The sequence below is a fragment of the Formica exsecta genome, unplaced genomic scaffold, assembly GCF_003651465.1.
Source record: "Formica exsecta isolate Colony F162 unplaced genomic scaffold, ASM365146v1 scaffold265, whole genome shotgun sequence".
NCBI classification, from domain to species: Eukaryota; Metazoa; Arthropoda; class Insecta; order Hymenoptera; family Formicidae; genus Formica; species Formica exsecta.
In genome coordinates this window covers 922,417-934,105 of record NW_021849915.1, presented here as the reverse complement: position 1 = coordinate 934,105, position 11,689 = coordinate 922,417, and positions in this window count along the sequence as shown.

Below are 11,689 nucleotides of genomic sequence, written 5' to 3'. Positions count from 1 at the left end.
TAAACATACGACAATTAATTCGAAAAACGTTGTATACAAAGTATACGAATAAAGTAATAATCGAAACCGATTCTAATAGCTACAGAGATTGTGTACAAGGCAGATTTGTTTGTTACCAATCCGATGACTGTCGACACGATTTTTACAAACACCGTTTTATTATATCAACATTGTAAAAATAGCGAGAATCGATCGATTTTTTTATTCAAGATGTAATACAGCCAGAGTTAAACCCGCACGAATAGAAGTGACACGGAGAGTTTGCTCGGCGATGCTGGGAACATGGGAGTGTCATACGTCAATGTAATTTCTGCAAGTCAACGTTTAAGTGCAGAGGGCTAAGTCAAGACGTAAGGTTGTGTTGTTGAATAGAAAAAAGTCTCCGCGCAATTAACGCGATGCGGGAGCGCAAGCGAGCGTGTGTGACAGATCTTGCGACGACTCCACGACGTTTAATCCGGTCACGTAATTCACTAGATCATTCGCAATATTACTTCAGTTCTATAAATATGAAATTCACGAAAGCTTTTACCGTCGTTGCGTACGATTTTACTATACCCTATTCGAAGAGAGAAAGTGAAATCTGTCTGCTTTCATTGGCGGATCGTATCGCTGAAAAATCGAATGTCACTACGGAAGATGTGATGGCTCGTAATTTCGCTGATTTTCTCAAACGTGCCACTCCTACCGTATATTACCGACTTTCTCGTACTCTCATAGACTTTCTGAATTTATATTAAATCTGATAGTTTTGAAGCACAGATCCTTTGGGGACAAGTAGACATATATATGGGATACAAAACAAAAGTGTTGCTTTTGAAAAAAGCAATACTTTTTAAAAAAGTAAACACTTGCGTGTTAAAGTGCATCTTTAATGAAACGTTGAAACTCTCGTTATATTCTCTTGCAAACGATTACAATTAGACATTTTCTAATAAAAGGAAAATTAGAAAACTTCTAGTAAAATTGGAACTAATGAAATATCGATTCATGTACTTAAATAACGAGTTGCGCGTTACAGAAGATCACTAATTATTGTTATCACCATTATTTTATTGCCATTGCTGCGATAATATTTGTTGTGGATCTATAAGGTTCATCTCCCCCCTTTTTTTCTCGAGTCTTTATATGTTTTTCAAAATTTTACACTGTAATCCTTAAATATTTTTAATTAAAATTAATATTTTTTTTTTAGTATTTGTAAATACTATAATGAATCTGCAATTTTATGTTGAAACCACAATAGAATATAAAGGATTCTATAAATTTGTACCAACTTTTTTCGCTAATATTTCAGCAAATACAACTCGAAGTCCATCCTGATGGAGAATAATTATAACATTTGAGAGATAAGATTTGAAGTAAAATAAGATCTAAATCTTTTGCGAAATAATGCGAAGTATATTTTTTTTACACAATATTGAAATCTCAATATGATTTTGCGATGAGCAGTTAGAAATTCGCGGTGAAACTTCTTTCGTGAAATTGTTACGATCGATCCCAAACTGTCTTGTTCTCGACAGTGGGCTGATCAAAGAAGGAAAGAAGGAAGCGAGTCCTGCGAAATAGGACTTCTCTCAAGGCGGGGCACGCGTGAAATGCAAATCTCGAAATTACGAAATCTCATGTTTAACACGCTTTCACTGTCTCTTGGGCCATTTTATCGTCTTCCTGACAGAGAGAGAGAGAGAGAGAGAGAGAGAGAGAGAGAGAGAGCAGGAGCGAGAGATAAAGATATAGATAGAGAGAAAGGGAGAAAGAGAGATTTTTTATCTATCAATATCACTGCACGATATCCTGTGTATTCAGGAGAATCAAAATTTATAATTAATTAATAATTTTGATAAGTTCAGACTTTGATGATGTAGGTAACACAAGAATTATGATCTCTATGTTTATTCGCGAGAATTGGCGCGCGATACATTTCTCGAAAATTGTATTATAGCATCGAAATTATGCCAATTTCAATCTCCTATCGAATCTTCGGCTCCTTGCATAGTTCTCGATTGAATCTGCCCATGTCTGATAAATATACGTCGCCTAATTCTTGAGAGATCAAATGACAAAGGAGAGAGAGAGAGAGAGAGAGAGAGAGAAAGAGCGAATGAATGAGTGAAAGACATAGGTAAGAATGGTGAGAATTTCGCGCTGTTGTTGGAGAAAAAAAGAGAGAGTGAAAGGAGCGACGAATCGATGAGATAAGGCTGTAAATGTTTCAATAAATCTACGTATTTCTACGAAAACTAAACGCTGCTTCTTTTGCGCGCCATTTTTCCTCTACGAATTTATAAAGATCCTCTTCCACCTCCTCTCATTCTTGCGAAATATTTAGCGTAATTTAAATCAGGAAGAGAAAACACGTAGAATCGCAATATTATGTTTTTATCCCGCAATAATCTTGCGGTGAAACTAATTAAAATATATTAAATGCCGAAATGTGTTTCATATGCAAATGATATGTAAACAGTCGCATTAATTGTTACTTTTGTTAAAGCAAACGATATTACATCGGCAATCCTCTATGTGTATATATATATATATGTACATATATATTCAATATATTCAATTCATTAAATTCATTTCTTCATATAATTCAAATTCAAATAACAAATATCTCAACATGGGTGAATAATTTGTTGAATAAATCATAATTATTGTGATATTTATCTGCAATGGCATCTTCGAGTGTCTATCATACATAAAATATGTTTGATATATTTTACGATGTCACATTATAAACTGAAGTTTTTTATTGTAATTTGCTACATTTTTAATTAATTATTATACACTTGCGATATTTGACATTAGTTTACTTTTGCACCCGATAAATAATGGCGTGAATTTATAAGAGCTTATTGCTTTACCTTTTTAGTATAATATAAATTTTTTAAACTGTTCTATATTGAAATTTTGGAATAAATTAGTGTCAAAGAATTTCCGACTTATTAAATTCCAAATTAAAATATCAGTTAATTATATTATCAAATATCTAATAATTATTATAATTGGTTTTATTTCTTTGTTGTGACAATTTTCTACGTATGCCTGCCTCACAGTTCATCAAAGATAGTGACAGCTACTGCAAAAAACAACATCATCGAGGAGCTTCGCTGTGCCAATGGTAAACAAACCTTCAGCCGAGTTATCAATAGCGATCGATTGATTTTGGGTGTGATAATAAGGACATGTGTGTGGAAGGTATGAGTAGGATAAGTGAGCGGATTAAAAACGAGATAGGCGCGCCGTCACGTGTATCGGCGGCATCTTTTTTGGCAAAACGAGTCGTAAAAGTCTGTCACCAGAATTTATGCGGAGTCACATATACAACTTATTTGCGAAACGTTGTGTGATTAATATTGATTAAATATATGATTATAATATTTGAGTTGAATTAATTATATAAGAAAATTAATAAAATGTTTTTATTGAAACTTAGTTTATTAGTCGAAGCATTAAAAATGATACAGATATAAGATTCAAGGAATAAATTATAAAAAAGAATACAAAAAAAAAAAAAATTTTTGGAAATATATAATTCCGGATAAATATATAATTTGTTTTTTTATATAAAATTTTCATTGCTTTAATTGTTTCGATCGATGATAACAATATCAGATCGTTGAAACGGAACTGGCATCGGGGGCTCTGATATTTAATTTGAAAACTTAAATTAATTCTTCGATCATCCCTTTTTCCGCAAGCCGTCAATCATTTGATACTGCATAGAGTCACACGCATTTATTAAGCGCCGCGGCGCGCGTTTCGCCGTCGATGTAATAATATTTAACTTCGATTCCGGGACATTTGCGCGAGAGCACACTCGATCTGTACTCATTGACCTTAAGCTTTTTGTTAGCAAAGTGCGATCGAGTATCTTGTGTAAATTTCCTAATCTGTATATGCAATCCGCTCGTTCAATGCCGATTTATCGCGCTGCTCGACGAGCTGTAATCCGGAGTGAAAGCCGGAAATGCCGATCCGGCGTTTGGCGAGATTAATTGATGGTCGAGCGATCGAGATATACATTTAAAGAGAATTAAAAGTTCAATTCTATGCAACGGAGCTCTTTAATTATGTATGAGCTATCATAATATTATTAAAATAATTAATACATTATTTTTTCAGCGACAAAGTAATTATTTTAAACAAACATTTCTTAAGATAAAATACAAGTAAATGAAGAAAAATATTATTTCATATATATATTTTTTTTTTGACAGTTTCTGTCTGCATATATTTGTTCTATTTTGTTTTTATATTCGTATATTAATGATCAAGATAAAAACATTTTTTTTTTTTTTTATTTGATTCACAAGGTTTTACTATTAATTCTGATAGATAATTTATTTACTGCAATATTCCTCTCTCGCTGCTTCTGTTTGTTGCGTTTTTTAGAGCGATAAAATCGAGTTTAGAGGTGTCTCCGTATCTTATCTTCTATGCTTGTGCGCGTTGTGCATTGAAAAATTTTCAATTATGGCTATTTTAATTTTATTTAGCCTTGTATTTTTTTCATTTCTTTCTGTCCTTTTCCGAATCGAGAATAACGTCAATACTTAAAAATTTCAAAATAGAGAGACTTATAATTCTCTCTTTCTCTTTCCTTAAACGTAAATAAATTATCGCGTCTCGATCTATGTTTTAGGAGATACATGGCGTTTTGAGAAATCGTCATTTATGCATTTCACGAATGCCATGTATGTATATATATATATATATATACATGCTAATGTCGACCAAGCAGAGACGCATCGGACAGCGAACGTTAGGATTATCGTGGGCGATAAGGTGACGGTGCGATGTTGGCGATCGCGGCTGTATCTCCGTGCGATGCCCATGGCATTATCGCGTATTCGCCCGTATGAGTATCCGCCGTAAACGAGTCTTAGTTAACGGGGCGGCTATGCGGAGGTGCAATCTCCCGCGGATTATTCGACATGATACACGGGGCAGATATACACCGAGTGGCACTACAGACCTGTGTATCCGGCCAATATTTGACTAAATCATGAACAATGTTTGATTGTACACACGCGCGCGCTCGCGGATACATCCGCAGATGCGCCGGAGAGCGCAGCGCGTTAACGAAACTGCCGCGTTGTTGCATCGCACCTCGTACGGTAACCCGTTGATTCGCAGCCTCGGGGATTACCGGCGACCATTTTACACCGGGACATTCACGACGAAGGTGTCCGTTAGAGCCCCTCCGCAGAGAAGCTGCGGAGAGATATGCCACGGGACGTTTTCGCTTTGTATTACCAGAACGGTTGAAACATTTCAAAATTTACGAGAGATATAAAAGAGATATAACAGAGGAAAAACTTATATTGGAATAATTTGTAAAATGTCCCGCATAATGCAAAATGACAAGAGGTTCTTTGCTTCTTTTTGAGAGCGATAATTATATTATCAAACATATATAAATTTTCTTTCTCTTTTTTTTATAATACTTTTTTTTAATTATGTATCAAAATCGTCAGGTTGGTATTTATTTTATTAAAGTAGTTTTAAATATGCAATGTTGTTCATCCTTTTGATCTTCTGTTTTATTAATAATCGAGAAATAATTACAATTGCATCCGCAATGCAAGGATAATGCGGAAATGTGATTCCCTTTATCTCGCGGTGGAGTTGTTCAAGAGAGATTTGAATTTAATTTAAAATTAAAATTAATTTATGTTTTTATTGCGATAGCGATCAAAATCGGCGAAAATTTTAGTAATTGTTACCGTTATCTACATCTGACGCATCATCTGATGAACGACGAGAATACATTGGCGTAAACATCGTGCGTATATTTTTGGCGATTAATAAAGCATTATATACACTTTGCTTATATTATATTTCAAGTCCCGGGGATTCAATGCAAAATGCAATGTAATCATTACAGACTCTTAAAGCGGGAATTGAACACACGTCCCGGAAGAAATGGATACTTCTTCCTTACGCTGTCAAGGAGGAGTTCTTTGAAAATATTGACCTCGGGTCGTTTCGATACTCCATCAGTAAATTGAATATAGTTATGTAGGAAAAAACCGATTTCGTAAAATGTAAAAATATTATACGGGAAGATTCTTTCCACTTCTTTATACTACTCGAGTTGTATACGAATTATTCTTGAAAATGTGAGGCTTAGGAAGCTGTTAATGGATAGCGTAAGATTACGCTCAAACAATTTCCCATAGTTTTCACTCTGGCAAAATTTTAAAAATTTAATAATTAACTAAATTATTTAACACTGAAAATTATAAAAAATATATTATCTCAACTTGACGAATCACAATTTGATCAACACTCTCTTACGTGTCGATATTATCTTGAACTGGAACGGCGCATGAAACGGATCATACGAGACCCAAATGCACAAGGGGGTTAATTTCACTGCGCACGAAGCTGCATGGTATGGACGGCACGTCATACGTTCGATATATATTCTCGCGCTGAAAACCAGGGTGAGGATGGGGGGTACAGAGGGAGGGAGAGGGAGAGAGTGCAGCTAGCTAGAGAGAAAGAGAAAATACAAGAGTTGACTGAAAGCGACTGGGTGCACGGCAGTGAATCCGGGACGGGGGGAGGAGGGGGGGAGAGGATACTCCGACGGGCACTATCGACATGGAGGAAAATCATCCGATCATGTGCGCGCGTGTATCACTCGCTCGTAATCTGCCGATGTTTTATATCGGCTGACTGTGCGAGTAGGATATATTGTGCTGTGTGTGAAAGAAAGAGAGAGAAAGAGGGAAGGGGGGAGAGAATGAACGAAGATTAGTGAAATCGAGAATTTGAAAGTAAAATTTGATTTACGCTCACTATGTGTGTGAAAAGTTAATGTAAATGTATAAATTTTCTTAATTTGTGTGCATTATTGCATTATTAAAAAATACATTTCTATCTTATAATTTATTTGTTTGTCTCTTACTACTGTACGCGATATTGTATTTAAAAGCTTAAAACGTAAAACAGACACCGAATGCTAGAAATATTTCAGGGGTAGCTACAAAGTTTACGTACTCGTAAAAATATATCGTTAAAGGGTATTTATACATCGTAAATATCGCAAAAAATGGGAGGTGGAGTAATAAAAACTTTTTGCGATGCTATTGTTTTTAGTAATACTGAAATCTTGTGTTATTTTTTTAAATACATATATCAAGATGTTAATCTCTTAATTTTATGAAACATATAAAGCCCTAGGAGCAAACTCCACCAATGTGTTTGCGTTAGTGATAATTTTAATAACATTCGTTATTTCATGAAATAATGTCTTTCCTTCGCGATCCTGCGCGAACGATTGTTCTTTCGCGACAACCCGTTCGATTTGCTCTCCCCGCGATAATTTCAGTAGGAATTCCGGCGAAAGACAAAGTCTGACCGTCGTTTGCACTTTCGGCACGTGATCGCCGCCGAGCTACGGTACAGACGACGAGGAATCGTTGCGGCTTAAGGACGGGATCCGGTTTACTTAGGTGCGCCGGCGAGAAATTGAAATTTTCGTAAACGGATTAGGGGAGCGGTCACACGACAAACTCCTTGTTAATTAGAATATAATCCTGGTCTTAATGGGACACCTGCTACGTAATAAAATCAAGTGCGGCGCACGTCGATCGTTAAGTTACATATGTATCGCGGCGATTGCATGTACACTCTCACATGGGCGTGAATCGGGCGAACGATATTGCATTAATGAAAATCAACAATCATTTATATTTAATGTTTTATGAATAGTTTTCGCTATTACGCAACCGTGTAAATGTATATAACATCGCGATTTTGGAATTGTTAAATAGATATAAATTTCATTAAAATAAGATAATTTTTATACATTCGTGTGATGCAAAAATCTAGACAATTTTATAAATATATATTATTGGCGATGTTTAATTTTTTATAACTATCTTTGGTACTATATTAAATTGACTGACATGTGTGTGTTTTGAAATACAGCGATGAGTATCGAGAAAAAACATTTCGTGCAAACATTGGTTAAATTGATTAAAGTTACGGTCAACCAATTCAGTTCAGCTCCCTATATTCGTACTATTGATACGGCGATTAAAGTGCATACATTATTAGCCAATTTTATAGAACATACCAAGGAAATAAAACGCGAAGCGTTTTTGTGCCGGAATGGTTGTGCTTGAATAAAACTTTATTTGAATAACCATCCGTTCTCCAGTTTTAACTCAACCATTTTGTCCTTAATTTCGATCAGCTTGTCCGTTATCCGTCCCGTCGTCCGTTCTTCCTCTTTTCTTTCTCGTCGTTTTATCGTCCCTATCACAGAGGGGTAGACCTTATTGCTAGAAGCGTACTCGAATCGACGAAATCTGATCGTCGACATTATGTGATGTTATATCAGATTTTTGTCGGAAATCGAACAAAACGTTAATAACCATTTTTATCTATTGCTATTCAAATACAGAGAAATCTCTTTATATATAATTTATAGTGTATTATATATTCTGTGTGAATTTAGTAAAAAAATTAAGCGAATAATGACATAAAGATTTATCTCAGTTATTTCATGAATTTTCAGAAACCAAACTAATCAACTCCATTTTTTATAAATTTCTTATTTTATATCAGCGTATGATTAGAAAGTGGAGTTGATCAGTTTGGCTTTTGAAAAACTCATATAATTCTTTTTTTTTTGTATTTTTTATGTATTAACAATTTCATAGAGCGATATTTATAATATATCTATGAATTTTAATAGATAATATTGTCACGTGAATTTTAAAGAGAGAGTGTCGATAACTTAAATATTCTGAAAAAAATACACATAACTAAAGAGAGGGAGAGCTTAAAGTGAATCCTCCATTTCCAATAAATCATTGCGTATTGCTCGTTGTTTGTTTAATCTGTAACTTCAGTCTTGTCACCGGACAGCTCTCCTTTCTCCACCAAAGTCGTTTCGCCTTCTTTCTGTTTTACGACAGGCAGAGGGAGGGACTTATTACCAACGGTAATAATCGGAATGACAATATTTGGTTATCGCGACGATGGAGTCGTTTCGTCGAGGGTATCAGCTTTGAGTTGTGTTAACATTCAAGAAAGAAACACTCTCTACGTACAATATGGGAAGCCATTTGCCTTAGCATTATGTAATTTTTATTCGAATCTTTTTAAACAGCTGCTCATTTGACAATTAACTTAGAAGGATGATTTCTTTAATGAAATTTCGCATCAATCAGGACGGTATAAATATCGGAATAAATATGTATATATATATATTTTTCTTTTTTTTAATCTCTATTATTTAATTAATTCATTTAACTTTCATTGTAAACACGTTTTATTATCTTCGAAAAGTCCATTATTTTTTTAAGATCATTTATCTCTATCTGACATGTGTTATTATGAGCGATAATATCTGCTATGGAAAGCATTCTAAATACTAATAGCAGTATTAATTTTATTTCTTGTGCATCAAGATTTATAAATGTTATATTTATAAGTTATAATAGAGTAAAATATACGCATACATACATACATATATATTTCTCTTTTCCTTGATGTCATCATTCATTATTTTCACAGTATCAAAATTCATCAAATTTAAAAATAACTCTTTGAATATTTCAAAGAATATTTACATTGAATCAATATGCATAAAGAATTTTTTAGTAAATTTCGTAAAAAAATTCAAGTATATATGTATTAAATTTATATATAATTATTTAAATTTATATATAATACATTTTTGCAAGGGAAGAGAGGAATCATATTTTAAAACTAAAAAAGTAGCCCATATTTCGATAACGAACAAATCAGACATATAAGAAGCAATCAACTGTCAATGCTATAAATAGAACAAAATCTCTTCTTTCATTTTAATTTTCTCAATATATCAATGAATTGAAGAGACTTAAAATGAAAAGAAGAGGTTTTAACAAACTTCTTGTTCTTAAACCGACGTAATAATTTTTTTATGTAATAATTACAGCATGGTAAGAAAACGTCATATAATTAATAAACATTAATCCAGATTCATTCTATCTTTCTCTCTCTTTCAAATTCTGTCTACGATCGAGTGACAGCAGTTTGTCCGGTCTAATCTTCTCGGCCTTCATGACGCCCTCCTCTTCGTCGTCGTCGCCGGTCACGTCATCGACTATCTGGCTGACTCTTCTTTCTTCGGTGCTTTTTCGTCGTTTTCCTCCTTTTCTCCGTCGTCGGCGGGAAGCCTCGTTGTCGACGACGCAACCCGCGCTGCGTAGCGTTGCCATCGCTACAGCGGGGTATCAGCTTGCCTTCTGGTTGGCCGAGGGCGAAGGCTGCCCTCCCGAGAGCGGCACGGAGTACGGGGGACCATGGGTCGAGATATTGACGCGCCGCGGTTCGACCGAGAGAGAGAGAGAGAGAGAGAGAGAGAGAGAGAGAGAGAGAGAGAGAGGGAGAGGGAGAGAAAGAGAGGGGGAGCGAGAGTCACAGAGTGATGATGGCAGAGAGGCGAGGAGAGAGAGGACGATGGTGAAAGGAAGGGTGGCAAAGAGAGAGAGAGAGAGAGAGGGGAGAGACACAGCACGGGAGGACCGAGCACGCAGGCTCGTGCAACATGGCCGACGCACCCACACACTACCTTTCGGTCGCTGATAACTGCGCTATCTCGCCCCACTCCCCTCCCCTCTTTCCCCCCTCCTTCATCCGTTTTCCTCTTCTCTCCCTCTCCCCCTCCCCCCGACTCCCACCGCGCGTACGTTCTCCTCTCCACGGGCTTCCACGACGTTCGGTAATCTCTCTCTCTCTCTCTCTCTCTCTCTCTCTCTCGTCTGTCTTCTCTGTTCAGCTTACGTCAGTACTTCAGGTACTTCTTTTCAGGTGTTCTCTCTCGCTTTCATGCGGCTTGCAATACCATCCTGCTCCTTGTATCCTGCTTCCGTCCGCGTCTACGTGGCATCCTTTGACATTCTTCATCTTTCTTTCTCTCTCTCTCTTTCTCTCTCTCTTTCTTTCTCTATTCCTTTATCTCGCATGCCATTTCATACACTTGTGCCCGTAATCCTCATACGTTTCGTCTCCGTCACATGTCCGTATCCATAAGCTTCCAAGTTTTTCTTCGTCTTTCATGCTCTCTCGGTCTCATGTAAAGTCACACCTTGCAGTCACACGGATGCACTTTTGTCCTCGTCCCTCTTCTCGTTTCCTTCGACCCTTTCTTTCCCTCGTACCCGTCCTGCGTTCTTTGATGCACGTATCGAGACACACGGTACCCGTACTCCCTTCATCGCGAGAATCTTCGTCTCGGTAAGGTTCCCTATGTGCGGCGCTATGAGTTCGTTTCTTTTCTTTTTCCGCTTCGTTACATTGATATATCGAAGTGTAAAAAAATAACCCGCGCGCGCGATGATTGACTAGACGGAAAAGAGGAAAACAGAGTGCAATGATTGATGATTGAGCGATTCGAAATCAGAGATTTTAAACTGGCTTTTTCATATCAGCTCAAAAATGTCATTACAAAGTGTTGAGAATATTATATTACACAATACGTATATCATATTATGTAAGAGAAGAACCTGATAAGTGTCTACTTGTGTAAATAATTTTTTTATAAATCCGTTTATAAATACCTTTTTCCCGTTATTACACTTTACACATTAATTCATGAAATATTAATTTTAAAATATTAATTCATTATTCCCACAAAACTTTGCATTTATTTTTGGAGAGGTATATATATATATATATA